This window comes from Macrotis lagotis, chromosome 8, assembly GCF_037893015.1.
Source record: "Macrotis lagotis isolate mMagLag1 chromosome 8, bilby.v1.9.chrom.fasta, whole genome shotgun sequence".
Lineage (NCBI taxonomy): Eukaryota > Metazoa > Chordata > Mammalia > Peramelemorphia > Peramelidae > Macrotis > Macrotis lagotis.
In genome coordinates, this window is record NC_133665.1 from 149,299,927 (window position 1) to 149,322,707 (window position 22,781).

Here is a 22,781-nt window from a genome sequence, read left to right on the forward strand (position 1 = left end):
ATCATTCAGGGTGTAACCCTTCATGATCCAAAGGGTTGTGTGTGTGTGAATATGTTTTATCTTACAACTAAAAATTATTTCTTTTCTATCCAGATATGCAGTTTGATAAAGAACTCTAGGTACAGAAACTCTTTCCACTGATCAAGATTTTCAAGTATCTCATTCATGGTCATATAATCAATATGTTTCAGAGACAGGACATGAACTACAACTCTAAGACCAGTCCTCTATTCACTACCCCATGATACCTCTTTAGAAATAACTCATATGTATAATGTAAATCAGATTATTTGCTATCCTGGGGAAGAGAGAGGGAAGGGAGAGAGACAGAAAATGTAGCATTCAAAAGCTCACAAAAAAATGAATGTTGAAAACTATCTTTGCTTATAATTAAAAAATAAAGTAACATTCAAAAAATAGGTCCTATCTCTAGAGTGCTTTGAGACCTTGTGTACCTTATCTTATTTAACCCTCACAATACCACATGAGGCATTTTCTACAGATGTTATTATTATAACCATTTTGCACATGAGGAAATCAGATAGGCAAAGAATCTTGTCCATAACCATACAGCTGGCAAAACCACACACTCAAAGTCATACTATTGCCACTGATCTCACTCATACTCCATTCTCTTGGTTACTTGACTCAATATCCTCTCTTTCCTTGTGTAGTCTATAATGAGCTCAGAAAATGACATTCAGTTGTAGAATCTGAATTATATTCAGGGTTAAGCTGGAGCTAACTCATACCAAAGATCTAATTGTTTAATTCTTGTGTGATCGCTTATTTCTAGAAAATTGGTAAAGGCTACAAATCAGAGCTTGATTTTTTATCTTGTTAACTGACTACACTTAAGAAAGTGTTGGGAAAAATATTCATAATCCTGATTAAACTTTTAAAAATGTTTCAAAAGTATTTTTTTCAGTCTGTTGTTAAATATTTACCAGCATGCCCCAGCTATACTCATCATGGTTCCCATTACTGAAATTTATGTATTACTCAGCCCTAAAATCAAGAATACATTCACTGTCACACTAAACTCTTATACCCATTGAGGTTGGTGGACATATCTTCAATAAACACTGATTCTCTCAACCTTCAATACCCACGACTCTGAATACTCATACATAGAATCTCACAATGCCCTATGAGTGACCACACTCTGATTCTCATCTATCCTCAGGGCTCCAAACACCAAGCTTGTTTTTCTCTCCTATGCACAAACTCACTCTTTATAATACTAGCTCTTGTGTTTTCCTCCTCACCCGGGGGGGGGGGGGGGGGCTAGTTACCACCAAAATATCTCTGACACTAGCATCGGGAGTATGTAATATTTGTTCTTATACAGACCTAGGGCATAATCAGTACAAGCAGCTGTGCACTCTGACTGCTTCCCATAGTCTAAAATTTGCCTTTTATCAGGATTCCCCCTCTCTAACACACAGCAAGTAAGCACCAGGAGCAGAATTCAATTTTATACTGAGTCCAAATTATTTTTGTGAGTTCATAATCTTGAAGACTCAACCCGAGAGCCATAAAATTGACTTTCCATGACTAAGCTCTAACTACTACCATAAAGGAAGATTTCTTAATAGGAGCTATCTTCATGGCAGGAAACAAAGAATTATGGGACCTACAAAAAGAATAGAGAAACATGATCTCTGTCAATCAGCGACAGTTGAGTCATTACAGAAAGACTTACTGGAGCCCAAGTTATTCAAGGGCAACCACTTATATTAATAAGGTTGGATGGGAAAAATATGATCAAAACCTCTTCTAAAGATCTGGGATAATATCTCTGTGGGCAACTTCGAAAATGGGTGTGCCCTTTATCAAGAAAGACCTAAAATCATTTCTGTTCTAGTAAATAAGAAGTGGGAAGATGCAGAGAAAGATAGAAGTGAACTTCCCAGAGGTACACAGCTGATAAATCTCAAAGAGGTGTTATTTAAATCCAGGTCTCATGAATAACATTGATATGTAAGAGCATGATGAGAGGAAAAAAAACAGAATGGTAAAAGATCTTGAGGTCAAACCATATAGGGATCAGTTTTAAGAATTGGGATGTCTCATCTGGAGGAAAAAACTTGGGACATTATTATTGCCATCAAATATTTGAAAAGCAGCCATATCAAAGAGATATTAGGTTTGTTCCATTTAGTCCCTGTGACCAGAACCAGAAGTAATATGTCAATGTTATAAAGAGACAGATTTAGGCTTGAGGTTAAGAAATATTTCCTAATGATTAGCATTCTGCCCAAGTAGAATGGAGTGCTGCCTCAGAAGGTGCTCATTGTTCTCTCCATGGAGGTCTTCAGGCAAAGACCAAATGATCCCTTGTTGATGATATTTTAGGAGGAATTCTTTTTTGGGTATTGGTGGGAGTAAATGGCTACTGAGGACCCTTCCATCTCTTCAATTCAGTGATTCTTCCTTCCTCCCAGCCCAGCAGCAATGCCATCACATCTTACTGCTTCTAAGAATGCTAATACATGTTTCATACCATCAGCATGTTTTCCAAGTTGAAGGTTTACTTCAAAATTTAGCTACAGAGACAACTGTCCTATGAAGGTATGAGAATCAACTCAGCAGAAAGCAGAAGTATAGGAACCTCTATTTTTACCCCACAGCATGGTGTTTCTTTATGTTACTGAAATATAAGTAACCTGTCTAATTATGTGACAAAAATATTCCACAACTGAACTGCTCTTAATATTATGCTTCTGTTGGCTATTTCATTACCTGATAATGACTGGATAATTAGAGTAAGCAATGTATTCTTGTGGGATAAACTCACAGCAGAGATTTTCAGGGGGAGAAAACAAAATGAAATGCCTCTTCAACATCACCTGCAGGTAATCTGTAGAATTAGCTACTGCCAGAGGTTATTGAGGCAAACATAAATGTACCTTTTGAATTCTAGAGAGTGGTCTGATGACATTATTTATAGCTACTTCTGAATCAAAGTAAAACTGGTTCAGGGAAGCAAACTTCATGTTTCCAAGTTCAGGCAAACTTTCATTCACCAAAATTCTGGGGGTATGATAGGTCACTCCATCCCCTCTTCCTGCCATATATCTGCATCAAACCATATCACAAATAAAAGAAACCCCAAGGGAATAATATTCCAAATATTACATACTCATTTGATGCTCACAATAACCCTAAGAAATACATACTGTTATTTTCCCCATTTTACAGTTGAGGAAACTGAGTCAACCAGAGGTTAAGTGACTTGCCCAAAGTCACACAGTAGTATCAGAAGCTGGCTTAGAACTAGTGTCTTGGGGTGGCTAGGTGGCACAATGGATAGAGCACTGGACCCAGAGTCAGAAGTACCTGAGTTTAAATCTGACCTCAGACACTTAATAATTACCTAGCTGTGAGATCTTGGGCAAGCCACTTAACCCCATTGCCTAGGGAAAAAAAAGAACTGGTGTCTTCCTGACTTTAGATCCAGTCCTTTATCCACTGCATGTGATATCTATCTAGCTACCTCTGACAATCAACCAATAATTTATTGAGTCAATCATTTATCGAGTCAAGATTTATTAAGTATCAATTATGTGCCAGGACCATGCTATATACTGGGAGTTTAAAGAAAAAATAAAGTAAAAAAGGTCCTGCCCTCAAGGAGTAAATAGTCTAATAGGGAGAAATAGCATACATACATATAAATACAAAATATAAAGAAATTCAAGGTGATTTGGGGAGTATTCCAATGAAGTCATTAGAAATCCTGCATGTAGAATTCCTGCAGAAGGTGACATCTGAACTGAGAGCCAGGTACATGTCAGGTGCTGTGGTGGGTCCTCCTACAAAAAATATATGATTTATCCTTTCCTTAGGAAGAAAGCATGCAAAAATGTAACAGGAGGTCTATATCTTCCTAGATGCTAGAATTATCTATTGGAGCAATTCCAGTTCAGGACTGCCGAATTTTTGTTCTCCCAACTGGACATGGGGTAGACACTTTGTTGTCCTTGTTAAAGCAAATCTGAACATTTTTAAAAAGGGAGAGAGACTCACCATATTTGTCTCTGAATGAGTTTTCTGGATCACTAAAGAAGACAGAGATTGGAATAATTAGTCTGGACATTGCAAGCTGAAATATCTCAAGATGGTGATGCTATGACTCATAAGCTACTTTGACTGCAAGTGGTTCCTTCTCTCTCTTTTTTTTTTAGATTTTTGCAAGACAAATGGGGTTAAGTGACTTGCCCAAGGCCACATGGCTAGGTAATTATTAAGTGTCTGAGACCAGATTTGAACCCAGGTACTCCTGACTCTGGGGCCGGTGCCGTATCCACTGCGCCACCGGTTCCTTCTCTTAGAGAAGTATCACTTGCAAACAAATAATTTTTCAGAAAAATGCAGAGGATGAAACAGTGGTTTGATGTGTGAAAGTCTAGCTTAGTGAAAGTCTTATTCTTATAGTTTTGTGTAAGAAATCCAATTTTATCAGGGGAGGGGCAAGGTGGATAAGTGGATATTAATAGATATTAAAAAATAAAGAACTCAACTTTAAAAATTAATGAACAAAAGAAACTTTGTTTTTAGTTTTTGCAAGGCAGATGGGGTTAAGTGGCTTGCCCAAGACCACACGGCTAGGTAATTACTAAGTATCTGAGGAGGGATTTGAACTCAGATACTCCTGACTTCAGGGCCGGTGCTCTATCCACTGCGCCACCTAGCTACCCCCCAAAAGAAACTTTTTAAAGTTCAAAACTAGATATAAACAAATAGAACAGTTTTGTTATCATCTATTAAATGCCATGCATGTCTAAAAAAATAAAGATTATCATAAAAGGAGCTCAAAATTCCCTATGTAAACTTATGTCTTGCTCATTTTGTTTTTATTAAAATGTTTGTGTTAGGGGCAGCTAGGTGGCGCAGTGGATAGAGCACCGGCCCTGGAGTCAGGAGTATCTGAGTTCAAATCCCTCCTCAGATACTTAGTAATTATCTAGCCGTGTGGCCTTGGGCAAGCCACTTAACCCCATTGCCTTGCAAAAACTTTAAAAAAAAAGTTTGTGTTGTTGATTAATGATTATGGATTTTGTTCATGGAAGAAATCCCCTACTACTACTTTTATTACTATCTTATTTCATTTAATGTCTTTGCTTTGAACTAATTGTGTCCTCTGACTGACTAGTAATGGTAAATGCACCTGTAGAAACTCATGAGATCTAACTCTGTAATAAAGACAGACCTATAGAATACATTAAACCTGCCTTCTGTGCTACCAGTTATCCCCCCAGATCTTATGCCATTGGTTCTGTCCTTTATATCTTCTCAAACATAAGACACTGTGAAGGCTACCACTAGAGAAATGGTTCCCTAGAAATTCTAGAGCTCATGTGTAAAGGAAAGACAGAAAACCTACATTCAAAGTCTACTAGCTATGTCGCCATATCTAGACTACTTAGCCTCTAGGAATTTCACTATATTGATCTGTTAAATAAAAAACTAAAAATGATATTCAAGTAATACTTCAATTCAAGTAAAAATCAAGAAACCTGGAATCTAAACACAGTTCTGCCATTACTTCTCTATCCACCCCCAAGAACTCCCTTCTTTGGATCTCAGTATCTTCATTTGGAAAATAGAGTGATAGAAGACATGACCTCTAAGTCGTCTCCCTCTATCTTAGATATCCTGTGATTCTACCTCTATAGTTCTTGTTAGAATGGGGGGAAAGCACTTTATCAATGTTATTATCATTGAAAAAAATTCATGTATTTGTTCATCCAGTTTAGTTTTCTCTCAAAAACTAAGAAAAGCAAGTAATAGGTTAGAGTATTAATTCTGATATTTCAGACTAACATAGTTACTTAAATTGTATTATCCAGGTAATTTCCTAGAATCTCCCTCCATTGTTCTTCCTTTTTTTAGTACCCATCCCTTCCAATTCTATCAACATATTATACTCTAGCTGAAAAAAATAAACTCTGGTCCCTTTCCATCACCTTCCAACTTCATTGCCCAAAAAGGATAGCATGCCATGAACCATGATCTCAGTAATCCTCCATTGAGCATTCTGTATTAAAACACCCTAATAAGTTGCCAGAATGTTTTCTGCACAGATGGATGGCCACCCTAAAGAGGAAGTTCAGATAGCTACTTCCCAAGCCACAAGAACAGATTTTTGTCTCCATTTTCATATCGTGGGGCTAAAGCGATTTTTTATGACATGGCATAAAAATTATCACTGTTTTGAAACAGACACTAAACTGATATTCCAGGTAATGATACCCCCAGGCCACGCCATTATTTTTCAGGACCTTTAATTATCAGGATAGGTACATTGTTGACTACTAAACTCTTATTTTCATGCTCACTGTCTGGGTGGAACTCATGCCCTCTATTTCCAGGCTATCATCAATTTGTCTGGCTCTTCCCATTATTGTCTAGACTATGGTTCTCCATTATGTGGATACAAAAGGCTGATTTGTCTGGTAATACAGTAACATCCCTCCACATTACCCTTCCCAGGTTTCGCTGGGGAGAAGGGCATTGGCAGACCTTGCCCCTATACATCCCTCCATATGATTCACAGGAATTTCAAGTGTTGAAGGGGATGGAGGTTTGGGGATCATAATTAGTCATTCCCCACCCACTACAATTTAGCACTTCTCACACAGCCTGTCCTATATAACTAAAAACTTCATTCTAAAAACTTTGTAGCTGCCAACAGTTGAAACATGGAAAATGCATGACCATTTATGGTTTTGGATTTATACTAAGTCAAATAACAAGTTTGATTTTCTTTCTTTCTTTTTATTTTTGACTAAATTTGTTTTGATGTTAGGGGTAGCTAGGTGGTACAGTGGATACTACACTGACCCTAGAGGACCTGATTTCAAATCTGACCTCAGATACCCTACACAAGTCACTTAAACCTGTTTGCCTCAGTTCTTCATCTGTAAAATGACCTGGAGAAGGAAAGAAAAACCACTTCATTACCTTTGCCAAGAAAACCCCAAAAATAGAATTATGAAGAGTTGGACATGATTGAAATAACTCACCAACAAACACAACAAAAAGATGTCTCTGACTTCTGTAAGCTTGCTCTAGCACTTATAAGAATCTTGGATAACAAATTCAGATCTTAAGCAATTCTACTGGATAGAGACTTTGTTAATAAATTTATGACACCTAAGGTGCAAGATTAAAGATGTTTTAATTCCTGGAGATTTGAATACAGTAAAGGCACTTCCATTTGGATCAGAATACTGAGAATCTATTGTTATCCTAGTGTCTGAAGAGATTTTGTCCAAATCCAACAAAGAAACCATCATCTTCAGAGTCAATATGCTCTGGATTTGCTCAGATTTGCCATAGTCTATCTGGAACAAGACCGCCATGTACATATAATTAATGAAGTAACAGGAAGTATAATCCCCTTCAGAAGAGAGGGACAACGTCTGAATCAGAATCCATGGAAGAATAAATCAAGAAACCAGGCCAACTGAATAAGGTCTGTTGATTTGAGAGTGCCAAAACCCCCTAAGCTGAAATAAGCTTAGCAACTAGTTTCAGGAGAGGAGATTCAGATCAAGAAGTCAGTATTGGATCAAGAGGCAAGAGTAGTAGAGAGGATCAATTGAGATAATGTAGCTAAAGTAAGTCATACTTCACTATTTAAATACCAGCTATTATATCTAGTTCTCTAATCAATTATATACTAATAAGCATTTAAGAAACTGTGCTTTGTCCATCAGCAGTTGTATCCATATTGTTTAATAATTCGTATCAGTTCTATGATCACTTAGTTGAGCCAGATATTTATGGTGCATGATATTCACAGGCATTAATCCCTTCTCTGAATCCCTTTTCAATTTAAGATATATTGGAAGAATTTTTCTCCCTCCTGCTGGAGGGTATCAAAGAATTTCCCAGCATCACTTGGTACAATTTCAGCACCACCAAATCTGTTGTCCAGCATCTGCAAATATTCAAATACCATGACCTTGGGGTAGAACATTTTTAAGTCACATACAAAGTTTAATCCAGGTCCCTTAAGTTTCTTTTTTAGTGACGGCTCCATGGCATGTCCATACCAAAACCCAAAAGGATTTTATCCAAGTAAGTGGGAACAGTTAAGTCCTTTGTAACTTTGCTAGTCAGTGAGTGCTCTGTCCTCCAGACTAACCTTTTTATCATTGGCACCAGGTGACTGACTACAAAGGAGAGTATTGATATTGGTTACTGACTAAAGAGACTACAGAATCTCCTTTCAGCATATTGTCACATTATCTGATTTACCCTAATCAATCCAAGGCAAGACTAGTTCAAGTGCATCATTAGAGGAACACCCTAAAATGGAGAGCAGAGATGACCTGTAGTGAATAAGAATAAATATGGTATTTGTATTTGCCACTCCAATGTCTAGCACAATGTCAAGGACATAGTAAGCACCTGATGATGATGAAGACTGTAGATTCTTAATCCAATTTATGCTCTTTATGAGAGGCCCAACCATAGGCTCCAGCTCTCAGTCAAGACTGGGGTGAGGGGTTATTACGTTTCAAGTAGCCCTCTTGTTAGTGATTTGAAGATCTGAGAATTCCTCATAGTTGCAGCAGCTCATGACTCTACCTCTCCCTTGAATTCAATTGATTAATCAAATACTAATGTACCTTCCAGGTGTCAGTGACTATGTCAAATACAGAGGATACAAATACAAAAAAAACCCAATCCCTATTTGCAATAAAGCATAAATTTGAAGTTTGTTGTTATTGTTCAGTCTTTTTCAGTCATGTCTAACTCTCCAAGACCCCATTTGGGATTTTCTTGATAAAGATACTAGAATGGTTGCCATTTCCTTCTCCAGCTCATTTTACAGTTGAGTGAGAAAGTGAAGCAAAGAGGGTTAAGTGGTCTTCCCAGGGTCACATAGCTAGTTAGTGTCTGAAACTAGATTTGAAATTGGGTAGAAGAGTCCTCCTCACAGCCCCAGCCTTCTATCTACTCTTCCACCTAGCTGCCCAAATATGAAGTTAATAAATATAACTATATGCAAAATAGTTAAATACAAGGTAGTTTTATTCCTGCATGCTTTAAAACACCTCCCCCAAGAGTCCACAGCCTGGTGTAATATACTTACAGTAATCTCATCATCACATCCATTGGGTATCCTCCAAATCAAAACTCCTTCATAATGGTCTAGAACCACCATTGAGCTCTATACCCTCTCCCCTCTCCCCGCACTTTCTCATACCTGAATAGCTTCTGTGACTATTCACCCATAACATATAAGTTTTCAATCTAAAATCAAAGTTAGCAAGATCACTTCAAAAGATATACAATGACACTGCCATGAAATATATACTAGCACAAGTATACTTCATTTCAACATATAATGGTTCACTGGTTGCTTGAATCAACTCACCTGCTGGGTAATGGAGATTGAACTAAAGGAAAAAATGTTGGCAAATTATAGCCTCAAGCTTAGGAGGAAAAATCCACAATACTACTGGTATAAGCAACTTAAACGATGTAATTCACTGCTTACTGGTATAAATAATTTATTCCTTAAAGCATCAATGTAACCAACTTACACATACACTCTTGTACAAAAATTTAAACAATTTACCAGAGTACAGATAGTATATGTAGTTTACTAACACAAAGTATTCAAGGGCACTGCTAAGTAAGCCTTGACCTGAAACTACCCCAAAATGAATTCCCACAATTGTTGCATGGGATCCACAACCCCCTGGTAACCTATTTTCAATGTGAGGAATCTGGAGTGCCATAGATCAGGATCCATTATTATAAATTCTCTACTTATGAACTTAACATATTCAATAACAAAACATTTAATTAAGACAGAATAGCAAAATAAATAATGAGGAAATAATAAAGCATTGGAATCAATTTTGGTCCCCGCCATACATAAATGGACACAACCTTTATAAGACTATAATTTAGTTCTTCTATTATTCTCCATTAAAATATCAGCCTACTAAGTCAAGTATTACTCAATTATTATTATTCTCTATTAATACTCAATCTACTGGGGGGGGCAACTAAGTGGCACAATGATAGTGTGCCAGGCCTGAAGTCATTAACATTCATCTTCCTGAGTTGAGCTGCCTCTGACACTTACTAGCTGTGTAACCCTGGGCAAGTCACTCAAACCTATTTACCTCAGTTTTCCCATTTGTGGAAATGAATTGGAGAAATGGCAAACTACTCCATTATCTTTGCTAAGAAAACCCCAGATGAAATCACAAACAGTTGGGCATAATTGAAAACAGTTTAAAAAATCAACTAATTTTATGACTGTCATTTCCCTTCCTACCCTCTAGTCTATTAGGTCCAGTAGCAAGTATAGGGGATACAAGTCCCAGATAGAAAAAGCTTTTAGGGCTTCTCCATAACCATGGTGGACACATAATTCTCAAGTTTTATTTTCATTGAATAGTAGGAAAGGAAGAAAATAAAAAAATCACTTTTTTTAAGTTTTTTGTAAGGCAAATGGGGTTAAGTGGCTTGCCCAAGGCCACACAGCTAGGTAATTTTTAAGTGTCTGAGACCAGATTTGAACCCAGGTACTCCTGACTCCAGGGCCAGTGCTTTATCCACTGCACCACCTACCTGCCCCAAAAAATCACTTTCAATACTTCTCAAAAAATTCACACAAAGATGTTGTAATCAACAAATAAATCAAAATGAGTAATTTGAGGAACCCAGAATGAGGTTGGTTATACAAATAAATACCCAATAGTTTCTCTAATTTAACCATGATTAATATTTTTCAACATCACTGAGGAAAAGAGAAATAGGCATCTCTAACTCAGGATCTGGCTAGCTGCTGTGACTGGGAGCTATACAGTTGTCCTACTCAGTGCATCCAGTGGTAATGGAACTGAAAGATGACCTTTCCTCAAATCCCACAAAATTCACTGATGTTTCATCGCATATATCTCTGCCATGATTCCTTATGGAATTGCTTGCCAATGGAACCAATGCACTTATCAATAATATATTGGCCCTAGATTCTTACTATTAAGTTTTTATTTTTAGGATATTCTTTATGTCACCAAAAACCTATGCCAGCATCAGAATACTCATGATTGATGTGTTGCATTTTCCAAGATTAATATTTATACCCGTTACATATTAAATAGATGTTACTCTCTGAGAGTAGCACCTGCAACAGCTTCCTGAGATGACGTAAACCCTCTGGTCTTGTTAGTACCACATTTTAAAACCATCTCTTGGGAATGGAGGCACATCTAGATATTTGAGCTCTTCCAGTCTATGTATTTCTTATCAGTTTCAATTACAGAAAATAATAATATTGGGTGTCATACTCACTATTGGGGGAATATAGCCTATTTGATTAGACAGTCTTCTGTGTACTGACAGGACAGCCCATTCTTCCCTCGAAACCACCCAGAAACCTTTCATTATGGGAATGTACTCATCTAGAATCATAAATTTAGTGTTAAAAGGAAACTTAGAGACTGACTTCTTCATTTTACTTATTGTCAATCAATTAATCTATTGATAACCTACTGTATGCCAGACTAATCACTGGAGAGAGAGAGAGAGACAGCACTTCTTTACTAAGCAAAGGTAAACAAAAAAATTACCAACCAGGTTTTACTGTTGGCTGGTATGCATAATAAAAGTGGTTACTTAGAATATGAGAGGCATAATAAAATGAGGGCAATCACCTTGGCTTCTTCATCTAGTTTTCATCTGCATTTCAATTAGAAAGGACATTGGTAGCAAGGCTTCTTTCAGTATCCCAGTGTCCAAATAGGCTTATGAACTGGTTTTTGGTCGTTTCTTGAGTGTTTCCTGGAATAGGTTTTGAGGGCAAAAGATTCCCAATGACTTGACAAGAGTTTAATAACCCTAAGACAAATAGTTTTCTAAATAAGGAATCTAAAAGAATAGACTTAATCTTGGTCTATGGCATTCTGTTGCTGCTACTAACGTTTGTCCTTCATTCTCAAAGAGGACCATGACATCAAGGAGGCAATGCCAGGAACAGCACACGAATTGGATCTCAGTGAAGGGGGAGCTGTGCTAAGTCACCAGCCTCACTTTCTCCTCCCAAGCCATCTGGGTCCAGTGGTCAGATATGAATCAGGATGACTGGAGATGTCCCTGCATGTGAGGCAGTCAGGGTTAAGTGACTTGCCCAAGGTCACACAGCTAGGAAGTGGCAAGTGTCTGAGATTGGATTTGAATTCTCATCCTCTTGACTTCAAGGCTAGCACCACTACTATCTGGTCTAAATGCACTGGTGAATTAAGAAAATCTTTTAAATTCCTGTTTATCTTTGTATGTATATGACGATGATGTGATTTTTTTTTCTTCAAATCCCTTTACTTACTATGCTGCTTGATTAAATGTTTTTTGGGGGGGTTGTAAGGTAATGGGGTTAAATGATTTGCCCAAGGTCACACAGCTAAGTAAGTATTAAATGTCTGAAGCTAGATTTGAATTCAGGTCCTCCTGACTCCAGGGTCAGTGCTCTATCCACTGTACCACCTAACTGCCTCCAAATGTCCTTTCTTTTTGAATCAACATATCCTCTGCCTATCTGGTAAAAGTAAACACACTGATGGGGGTCATGGGCTATGATTTTGAACAAGAGAAGATTCCCCAAAGTATTCAAACTTAGGACAGACCTTCTGATGATCTATGTGTCTATGGTGGAGGTTGGTACCCAGATGCTGTATTCAAAGGAAAGCCAAAAGAGGTGAATTATTTACCCAAGAACAAATGGAAGCCAGAATTCAAAACCAAAGACCCTGAGGCTCCAAATCCACCATTCTTTCTATCACACTAATCTACTCTCTTTAGATGATGAATTAAGGACAAGAACTGTCTTAAAACACTTTTTATATCTTATACACTTAGCACTGTGTCTATCATATAGCAGACACTTAATTTTTTTTTTTTTTTGGCTAACTGACCAGAACTTAATCTTATGCTGAAAAAATATGCAAAGTTCTCTAACAGTGATATTTTTGTTCAGACAATGTGTCATCCTATTTGCAGGAGCTCATAGCCACCAAAATTCAAGGGATCAACTTCAGGTGATAGATTTAGAGCTTGAAGGGATAATATAGGACATATAGACTAACCCCTTTATTTTTTATTTTTTGCTTTTTGCAAGGCAATGGGGTTAAGTGACTTGAATGTCTGAGGTCAAATTTGAACTCAGGTCCTACTGAATCCAGGTTTGGTGCTCTATCCACTGTACTACCTAGCTACCCCTAACCCCTTTATTTTATCATTGAGGAATTTGAGACCCAAAGAAAATAAGTAACACCAAGGAATAAATAAATGGCAGAACCTCAATGCCACAAGCCACCTGGGAGGAATGCACAACCCACTCTCATTATCCTTTAGTATTTCCTTTCACAATTTATTGCATGTCCAGAAATAAGCAAATCTGATATTATCCATTTTTTCAAACATCTTCAGGGTATTTTATATCAACAAGCAATGAGGAATCACAAAGAGAAATTATGCCTTTGTGAGGAGAATGAATGTAATCAACAACACCCCAGTTTCTATGATGAAAGTGAATTCCCATTGAAATAATGAGCCAAGAAGCTCTGTACAGTCTCCCTATGGAGAAATGATTAAATGTGTCAGCCTTATTATTACATGAGGTGTGTCGTTTGCATTGAAATGACTTAACTGTGGTCGATCGCTTCCAGGGCAACTGCAATTGTCTGCTGAGTCTTTGTGGATAAAAAGAACAAAATGCAAATCACTTGATTTTTCTAACTTATTTATGAGTCAATCCTGGAGTTTCTCAGGGGACTTGAGAAGTCTGAACTAAAGCTATGATGCTCTGGATCAAAGTTTATAAGGAAGTATCCTTGTGTCAATTGTCTAATGAGAGGACTTGTCCAACTTCAGATAAGACTGGCCCGGGCATCATCTGTTCAGAGTAGGGATATTCAAGGTGACACAACCAGGCTTCCACATTTTCAAATGAGACAATTAATCCAGAAAGTTGATTATTTGCAAGTGTAGAGACTGATTCAGCTCCTGGGCTGAAAATAACCATCCATTCACAGAGGTTGAACTATCCCATATTGGAAAGTCATAGGGATGACATTACTAAAACAGGCACTAATATACAGTTTAATTTTAGACCCAATTGTCTCCTTGTTTAAGAAAGAAATAGTTTTTGTTTAATGATCTAATTATCTGGGAATAGGTCAGCCAATTTAATTGTGCCATATACCGCAAAGCGGGTACAATGGGGAATGAGAAAACATGATGGATTAGCTTCCATCACTCCAAGAAGAACAGTCTGATTCTCCAGGCCATGTGAGTTATGCCTCCTTGGCAGCTCAGGATTATTAAGAAAACATTTGCCAAGACGTAAACTAATATTCAGAAGCAACTGCCAGATAATATGTTGTCTTTCCAGCGGTTAGATGATCCCAAGAAAAGCATCTTTTACCAAGCAGCTCTCCTCCAATGCTGATTTACACAGAACTATTCCCAGAGAAAAGGCAGTTAGCTTAAATTTATTATAGTCCAGGGCAAACCAAAGGAAGTCGTGTCAGCAGGTAGCTGGCATGGGAATGACAGATGGTCTTAAACTGGTCAGGTAAATATTCTTCCATTTTACTAACCATGGTATGTCAAAGGTCTTTGAATTCTAGAATATTTTACTTACTGTGTCTCACTGTTAAAATAACATTAAACAACAAAATATTTTTAATATGCTCATAACATGTCAGAGCTAGACAGGTCTCGGATCATCTTATCTAGGGGTTCTTCATCTTTTGGTGTGTTGAGGAACCCTTTGACATCCTTGTAAGCTTAGACTTTCTTAGAATAATGTCTTTAGATACATAAAATGAAATATATGGGATTACTAAGGATATTAATTATATTGAAATGGTTGTTAAAACATTATTAAATTAAGTTCACAGATCCAAGATTAAGAACCTCTGCTTAGGTCAAACTTCCTTAAATTAGAGACGAGGAAATCAAGGGTCTGTAACATTAAGTCACTTCCCAAAGTTCACATAGTTCATTGGTGGCAAGACCATAAGCAAAAATCCAGTCTTCTGACTCCCAGTCCAGGGTCTATAATTTTGGGCAGGGTAATTCTTTAAAAGCATCCTACAATTGCATAAGTTTGGGTTTTTCTTTGAGCTGCTCCCCTACATTGCAACAGTTTAGACAATCAACACAAGATGGTTATAATGGGGGGGGGGTGAAGAAAGGGAAAAGAGAAAAGCTAACTATCCTTTTGGTGAATTCAAATCATGCATTTAGGTTCAAAAAATAAACTTTACAAATATGGGATAAAGGAGATGTAGCTATAGAGTAATTTATATAAAAAAGACCCAGAGTTTTTAGTGAATTTCAAGTTTCATTGCTGGATCTTTTTTTATATAAATTACTCTATAGCTTCGTCTCCTTCATCCCATATTTGTACAGTTGATTTTTTGAACCTAAATGCATGATTTTATATTTAACTCTATTAAATTTCATCTTATTAGATTTGTTCCATTCTTTATCTCAAGATAATTCTGAATCTTAATTTTATCAACAATCTCTCCCAGCTTTGTTTCATTTTCCTTTTTGTTAAACACCCAAGTTTTATCTTGGTCCAATCCATTTATTAAATAATTTAAATGGAACCAAGCACAGACTTTAAGGCTGTTCATTGAATATCATTTCAAGTTTGACACTGATCCATTAGTCAACATTATTCAACTCATTTCATATTTACAAAACATATTATCTTTTAGCAAAGAAATCATGAGAGATTGTCAAATGATTTGTTGACATACAGGCAGGATAGAATGAATATATGAAAAATATTTTTTTGTTTACTGTGCATCAAGAACTGCATTAAACAATGGGGACACAACTGGAAAGTTTATAAGGTCCTTAGATTCTAACTTGGGAAAGCAGTGTTTATAGGTGGAGTCACCTGGAAACACCTAGTGATTCCTAGTGTTCTAACATAACAACAGATGACAATGCCCAAGAGTTTGGAGGATGTAGTGTTGGATCAGAGTACTTCCTGATAAGTTTAGTAAAGTGCCAAAAACACAACACTCCTTGATGAGCCCATACTACCAAAACATCAACAACAATTCATGATTCTGTCATCTCAAACCATTCATGTAAAAATTTTGTCTGGGATTGATATCAACCACAATATCCTTCTATTTAAATTTTCTCCCTTCCTTCCCTCCTCCCTTTCTTAAAGCAATAAAACATTTGCCCACTTCCAATATCATTATTAGAATGATCTGCCATTTTCCTTATTCTTCAAAAATCATCAACCAACAATGGCTTAGCAATCATATTGTTAGCTTCCAGTATCCTTAGGTAGTACATCCCAGTCAAATGGTTTGAACTCACCTAAAGGACAATTAGCTCCTCTCATTCCCCTTTCTCCACTATCCCCCACCCCATTATCACCATCTTGTGTTGATTGTTTGAACTGATGCAATATGATAGAAAGAGCCCTGGACCTGGAATCATAGAACATGAGCTCATAATTCTACTTTAGATATTTAATATTTTATAACCTTCCTCAAGGTATTATGGGGTCTCAGTTTCTCATCTACAACTTGAAAGCAGGTCCCTTCCAGCTTAAAATCTATGATCTCATCTTGCCTATACTTTTTCAGTTTCAAGATGAATTTTTCTTGAGAGATAAAACAGAAACAAAAGAGATGAAAAGTAGTTTTGCTTTCTTCCTGTTATCTGAAATCATTTTATTCAACCCAAGCAGGAAACATTACTTCCCTGAATTTTTTCTTTCTTTTTGTTTTTAAAAAAAATGATATTGAGGGAGCAGAGGCAAGATGGCAGCATGAAGGCAGAATTTCCCAGGATCTCCCCCCCAAAACTCTAAAAACCAATACATGATGTCTCTAGCCAAAATTTAGAGGGGAAGAACCCACAGAAATACTGAGTGATACATTTTACCAGTCCAGGATAACTTAGAAGTTCCACAGGAAAGGTATGTTTCACCAGGACCGGGGTTGGAAAAAGCACAACCCAGCCCAGCCCAGCCCAGCCCAGTCCAGCCTAGCCCAGAGATCACCATAAACAGCTTGAAGGAGCTGTGAGAGAACTCTGCTACACCAGAATGAGTGTGGAGTGAGGAGCACCTGCAGTAGAATCTGCAGCGAGACTCTGGAGATAGCAGCCTGCACCTCCAGAGAGGTAAGGGAAGTCGCCTATACTCAGATCCAGGTTGCAGTTTGGGCTTCCATACTAAGATAGCAGGATCCTCCTTATAGCTCCAGGAAGAGGGAAGTAAGGGGACCATCTACATATCAAAGCACAGGAAAGACCTTGGAGGAATAAAGGCCCCAGTGGGTGTCCCAAAAAAAACAAACCAAAGCCTTGGAAGTGCTGTAAATTAGTCTTGGGCTGAGGAAATGAGTAAACAACAAAAAAAAAGAAGAATCTGACCATAGAGAATTACTTTAGTCCCATGGAAGATCAAAACACATACTCAGATGATGACAAAATCAAAGCTTCCATATCCAAAACCTCCAAGAGAAATAAAAAATGGGTTCAGACTATGGAAGAGCTCAAAAAAGACTTTGAAAAGCAATTAAAGGAGATGGAGGAAAAAATGGGAGAGAAATGAGAGTTATGCAGAAAAATAATGAAAACCAAATCAAGAGCTTGGTGAAAGATATACCAAAAAATGCTGAAGAAAATATTATGTTAAAAAACCAGTTTGGGACTAATGGAAAAAAGCAAAACAAAAGGCAAATGAGGAGAAGAATACCTTAAAAAGCAGAACTGGCCAGCTGGAAAAGGAGATAAAAAACTCTCTAAAGAAAATAAGTCTTTCAAATGCAGAATGGAACTAAAGGAAGACGATGACTTTGCAAGAAATCAGGAAAAAATAAAATTCTTCCAAAACATCCAAAAATTAGAAGAAAATGTGAAATATCTCAATGGACAAACAACTGACCTCAAAAACAGATCCAGAAAAAATAATTTAAAAATTATTGGGCTCTATGAAATCCACACTCAGGAGAAGAGCCTAGACTTCATTTTTCAAAAAATAATACAGCAAAATTTCCCTGAGATCCTAGAAACAGAGGGTAAAATAGAAATCGAGAGAATTCACCAATCACCTCCTGAAAGAGATCCCAAAAGAAAAACTTCCAGTAACATTATAGCCAAATTCCAAAACTCCCAAATCAAAAAGAAAATTCTAAAAGCTGCCAGAAACAAACAATTTAACTACCAAGGCTCCATAATCAGGATTACACAGTATCTGGCAGCATCTACATTAAGGGCTTGGAATATGACATTCCGGAAGGCAAAATATTTTGGTTTACAACCCAAGAATCAACTATCCAACAAAACTGAACATCTTTCAGGGGGAAAAATGGACTTTCAAACTTTCCTATTGAGAAGACCAGAGCTGAACAGAAAGTTTGATCTTCAAGTACAGGACTCAGGTGAACCATAGAGGGGGTGGAAGAGAAGGACTACTATGAGGAACTTGATGATGTTGTACTGTTTGTATTTCTGGATGGGAAGAAGATATTGATAACTCATATGAACTTTCTCATTTATAAGAACTATTAGAAGGAACATATATAGACAGGACATAGAAAGGAGCAGAATATAATGCTATAATATAGTAAAAAGATGGAGTCAATAGGTGATAAAGGAAAGTACTGGGAGGAAGGAAAAGGAGATGAAGAAGCTAAGAAAGTTCACATAAGAGTCAAGAAAAAGCTTTTTCAATAGAGTGGAAAGGGGGAGGCAAGGGGGAATGAGTGAGCCTTCATTCACATCAGAAATAGCATACATACTTAATAGGGTGAGAATATCTATTTTACCCTAGATAAAAATAAGAAGAAAGAGATGGGATAAGGGGGGATGGGGGGAGGGAAGGGGGGGAATAGTTGGTAGAAGAGAGGGAAGATCAAGGGAGAGGATACTCAGATTTAACACACTTTTGGACAGGGCCAGGATGAAAGGAGAGAGAAAATAGAATAAATGAGAGTGGGAAGGAATAGAGTGGAGGTACAGCTAGTAATAGCAACTGTGGGAAAAATATTGAAGCAACTTCTCTGGTGGATTTATGATAAAGAAAGCAACTCGCCCCAGAGAGACAGCCATTAGAATCTGAACACAGACTGATGTACATTTTTTTCTCTCTCTATTCTTGAGGTTTCTCATCTTCTTGGGGGAGGGGGTTTACATTTACTCATGTTTACTTTTATAACACATTCAATTCACATTAATGTATAGCTTGGAAACAATATAAAGACTATTAGTCAACCTTCTGTTGGTGGGAAGGGAAGAGAGGATGGGGGTAAAATTGTAGAATTCAAAACCTTACAAAAAAATGATAGGCACATATTACTATTGTATATAATTGGAAAACAAAATATTAACAAATGAAAAAATTTGATATTGGGGCAGCTAGGTGGCACAGTAGATAGACCACCGGCAGGAGGCAGGAGGACCTAAGTTCAAATTTGAACTCAGATACTTAATAATTGCCTAGCTGTGTGACCTTGGGCATGTCATTTAAACCCATTGCCATAAATAGATTTAAAAAATTAAAAATTGATATTGTCCTCAAAATTTTTCAAAAACCTCCATTTCTTCTGGACTTTAGCATACCTGACACAAATCCTATAAATAAATCTCAGTCTTTTCTATTTGACCTTTCATACAGTCCCTTGCTTCCATCTTTTGTTTGTCTCTTCAAACTGAACACCTGGAAGAGCTCACCTTGCATCCACATCCATCTCTTTGAAAAATCATTGACTCTTCTTTCTCATTTATTTATCACTCGATCATCAGCATTTCATTTTCTTGAAGACTTTCCAGGACTTAGGTCTTATCCATCAAACTAGTTACAGAACCAAATATTCTCTGGTCTCTTTTCAAACATAAACATATGTACAAAACAGACATATATGTAAAAACCACATAACTTTCTTAACTCCTTTTCTGCATTATTCCATTGATATTTTAAGAGCAGAGGCTGTCTTTCTTTTCATTGATTGTTTCCCAAGAGCTAAACACTATGACTGGGACTTAATATATGTTTACTGGCTTTTGGATAGAGATAGTACTTTTGCTTCCTATATTTCCCCCAACATACCATCATAGTAGATGTTCAATAAATCTTATATTGGTCTAAATATAGAATTCTTACATGTCTACATTCTTGGTCTTTAGATACTTAACACACACACACACACACACACACACACACACACACACACACACAGACACACCCTTAATAACCCTTGTCCTAAAATTAGGAAAACATGTAAAACTTGACAGAAGCATAATACTGATGATAGACCACACTCAACTTGGGGAAGAAAGTACAGCCAGTGTTCTAACTGATATGATATTTATTGCCTTGAAGAAATAAAAACATTTTATTTTGACTCTCTATTTTGTGCCTACTATGTTACAGCTATTGGCTTTGTCAACCTCAATTACTTGTCCTTGGATTTGATTTGGTTGTTAGATCTAATTTGTTCGTATCTCCACCTTCTCTTCCAACATCAGCACAGGGTTAGGGTTGACCCTAACTCAATAAATGTTGACTGAGCACACCTTAAGCTTGTATTTAGCATGTTTGACATTCAGCTTCACATTCCATGGTGATGTATCATTTGAAGTCCTTCATTATTCTAACCTAGACCCCCATATCAGTCTTTTCACCGCTTATGACACTGGTCATCTTGTTATTCCTCATATAAGACACTATTTGCTCTGAACTCTTCCACTGGCTATCCCCCATTCCCAAAATGCTCTGTTTCCTGGCTTCCCTGCTCCTTTTGAGTCCCAGCTGAAATCTCAATTTCCAAAGGAAGCATTTAAAAATGCCTCTTCATTCCAGGACCTCCCCTCTCTTGATCATTTCTATTTATCCTGTATGCAGTCTGTTTGCATATAATTATTTTTATGTTGCTTCCCCCAATAGACTGTGAAGCCCTCAAGGGCAGACACTAGCTTTTGCCTTCCCTTGTTTCTCCCTAATACAATTCCTGGTCAATAGCAGGAACTTAATAAATGCTAGCTGAATTAAAGAAAATTAAATTAAGTGCAAGGAAATTCATCAACTGAGAAAAGATTAGAATTAGAATATTAAACTTTTTAGAAAGTATCCTAAACTGTTTTTCAGAAATACACCATAATACTATATTTACTAACCAACAATACAGAGAAAGATGGTGCTTTTTCTCCTCTGAATCATATCCCACAGCAGGAAGGTCAAGTGCTCCATTATTTCCACAGGTGATGGATAGAGTCCCATAGAGAATTTGGCAAAATCATCTTCTTGGAATCAAGGATTTTTTTAAATGGAACTACCCACTACAATTATCTCCAGCATCTCTGGGCAAGCTGAATAAATAGATGTATAATCTATATTGCACCCCAAGAAGTGTTGAGTCATTTCCCAGCTTAAAGTGGAAAACTGCAAGGGGGAAATAATTCACACAAACTGAAAAAACAAGGGTAGTGTTTTTTTGGTTGGTGGTCTTTTTTTGCTTTTTTAAATATACACTGAGAATGAGACCTACCCAGAAAAGAATACTTAGAGCTGTAGATTTTCTAGGTGGTATTCAAATATCACTTTGGAAAGGGAGAATTATTGTAAAAAAAAAAGACCTTGAGCCCCCTCTTCATTTGGTTTTGGCTACTTTTCCTTGCATCTAATTCTACTCAGTTCTACAATCACTTAATAATATCTAATAGTTTTGTATATTAGGTACTAGGGTTACAAAGACTAAAATGAAACAACCCTTTTCTTCCAAAAGTTTAATTGTGAGGGTGAGGAAGAAGGAGGAGTGGTGGGGGTAAGAGACAACACTGTATATATGTATATACAAAATAAATAACTAAATACTTATGGATTCCACTCCTTGACACCCACTTCAACTTTGCAACATTTAGAGTTCATTCAAGAAAGAGATGGGCAGGGCGGCTAGGCGGCGTAGTGGATAAAGCACCGGCCTTGGAGTCAGGAGGACCTGGGTTCAAATCTGGTCTCAGACACTTAATAATTACCTAGCTGTGTGGCCTTGGGCAAGCTATTTAACCCCGTTTGCCTTGCCAAAAAAAAGCCTTAAAAAAAAGGAAGAGATGAGAAAATGAAAAACTGGTGATGGGTGGGGCATAGAAAGGAAAAACATCAAATTACAATTTATTCCATCACCTCTTAGAACTTCCCTAACCCCCCCAAAAAAATGGAAAGAGAAAACACAAACAAACCTTACTTCTATTATACTTTTTCAGTAGCCTATAATGGGGTCAATGTCTGGGACATTTTTGCCAAAGACCACAAGAAGGAATAGGAGGAAAATATTGGCAGAAAAAATCAATCAGCCAGTCTCACAGGGCTTAGAGTTTCATGTAACCCTTTAGTGCTCTGAAGAATGGCAATAGCAAACCACCACAAAACCAAGTAGCAATATAAACACAGAGGTGGAGACATAAATAGGAACATGTATATATATATATATATATATATAGTTAAAATTAAAAATACAGGATGTAACTTTGCAAATTGTAAATAATTTCTTCTGTAAGAAATGGTGACTCCAATAACTGAGAGGAAGAGTTCTTCTTTGTCTATGTAAAAAGGCTTCATTCATAAGTCATCTTTGGAGTGAAGTGATAGCAGATAGATAAAATGTAAGCTTCTTGAGGGCAGGGACTGGTTTTGGGAGAGGGCACTGGCATCAAAAAGGACCATGAAAGTTCGGTTTCATATAATAGGTAGCACTTGAGCATAT